Source organism: Trichomycterus rosablanca, chromosome 7, assembly GCF_030014385.1.
Source record: "Trichomycterus rosablanca isolate fTriRos1 chromosome 7, fTriRos1.hap1, whole genome shotgun sequence".
Lineage (NCBI taxonomy): Eukaryota > Metazoa > Chordata > Actinopteri > Siluriformes > Trichomycteridae > Trichomycterus > Trichomycterus rosablanca.
Window position 1 is genome coordinate 2,020,001 of NC_085994.1, and position 2,500 is coordinate 2,022,500.

Sequence of the window (2,500 nt, forward strand, 5' to 3'; positions counted from 1 at the left end):
TCACACACAGCCCTCACACAACCCCTTACAGACACACAGTCCTCACACACACACAACCCTCACACACACACACACACACACACACACACAACCCTCACACACAGCCCTCACACAACCCCTTACAGACACACAGTCCTCACACACACACAACCCTCACACACACACACACACACACACACACACACAACCCTCACACACAGCCCTCACACAACCCCTTACAGACACACAGTCCTCACACACACACAACCCTCACACACACACACACACACACACACACAACCCTCACACACAGCCCTCACACAGCCCCTTACAGACACACAGTCCTCACACACACACAACCCTCACACACACACACACAACCCTCACACACAGCCCTCACACAACCCCTTACAGACACACAGTCCTCACACACACACAACCCTCACACACACACACACACACACACACACACAACCCTCACACACAGCCCTCACACAACCCCTTACAGACACACAGTCCTCACACACACACAACCCTCACACACACACACACACACACACACAACCCTCACACACAGCCCTCACACAACCCCTTACAGACACACAGTCCTCACACACACACAACCCTCACACACACACACACACACACAGCCCTCACACACAGCCCTCACACAACCCCTTACAGACACACAGTCCTCACACACACACAACCCTCACACACACACCACTCACACAGTGAGTTTTCATTTATGAGATATGAGAGTGTGTGTGAGAGAGTGTGTGTGCAATATGATCACAAAGTGTGTGAGCGAGTGTGTATGAGAGAGTATGACAGTGTGAGAGTGTGCGTGAGTGGCAGTGTGTGCGAGTGTGTGAGAATAAGTGTGCAAGTGTGTGTGAGTATTACAGTATGTGTGACTGTAACTGCGTGTAAGTGTGTGAGAGTGTGTGTAAGAGTGTGTGTGTGTGAGAGAGTTTATGTTTGGTAGGGGACCATGTGGGTGGTTTCTATGGGAACAATAACCAGATTAAAACATTTAGTTCTGTCCACCACGTTTCCCATCATGCTTAGTTCCTCTCGGGGTTCGGCGCGTCCCTGACCCGCCTTATTAAGCTCTTATGTCTGAAGATGGGGGTCAAGAGGCTCATATCACAGAAACCCCTCCAATAATTGCCCCCCCCCTCAAACCGGCCCAGGACAGGACGGCACAGGGGGGCGGGCGCCGCTCCATCGCAGAGCTTTGGATGGATTTAAGGTGGTACTGGCAGGTTGCTTGACAAGATGAGGTGGTTCTTTTAAGGTGGAAAAGCGTTTCTGAATGGACGCCCACGTCTTTATCTTAGAGACCCGTGTGTGTGTGTGTGTGTGTGTGTGTGTGTGTGTGTGTGTTGAATGAGGGACGTGTTAGGATACGGTGAAAAGACGGCAAACGAATGAAGCCTACTGAGGTAAATAAAGACTATGTGTGTGTGTGCGTGCGTGCGTGTGTGTGTGTGCGTGCGTGCGTGTGTGTGTGTGTGTGTGTGTGGAATGTGTTTCTCGGCTGTGGGATTTGTTAACGAGGGGAGATACTAATGAGAGGCCTTCACGAGGAGCTGCAACAACACTGTCACTCACGGGGGTACGACGCATCAGCACCACACACACACACACACACACACACACGTTCTTTCACATGGATACACACACACACACACACACACACACACACATTGAGAGTGGGGCTCCGTTTGCTGGCAGCAGTCTTTTCAACATATTCTTACCTTCACGCCATTCACACACACACACACACACACACGGGTCTCTGAGCTAAAGACGTGGCTGTCCATTCAGTCGAAGTGAGCGCTTCTTTTGACACCATTGTCAGCACGTCAGCGTATTACACACACACACACACACACACACACACACACACACACACACACCGATCATTTGAATATTTCCTATTTAATCGGCTACATCCACATGACGCAGGAGATGCAGCAGTTTTGAAAACGCTCAGCGCATGACATGGTTCAAATGGGGGGGGGGGGGCCTGACCCTCCTAATTATTATTGTTATTATTGGACCCTCCCAGATTAAAGTAAAACCAAAAGTAAGTGTGTGTAAGTGTGCGAGATAGTATGAGAAAGTGTGATTGTGAGAGTGTGTTTTAGAGGGAGTGTGTCAGAGAGAGTGTGTGTTTGAGAGAGTGTGTGTCAGAGAGAGTGTAAGAGAGTGTGTGTGTATTAGGGCTGGTTAGTTAGCTAAACTGTAACTGTAGGTAAAATGTATATAACGTTAAACCTGTCTCGTTATAGTTGGCACTGTGGCATGTGGGTGGAAGGGCACCTGTATCATATGCTGGCAGCGATTTATAACAGCCGAACTACCAAACTGGCTCAGCACTGTCGCCTCACAGCAAGAAGGTCCTGGGTTCGATCCCCAGGCGGGGCGGTCCGGGTCCTTTCTGTGTGGAGTTTGCATGTTCTCCCCGTGTCTGCGTGGGTTTACTCCGGGTGCTCCGGTTTCCTCCCACAGT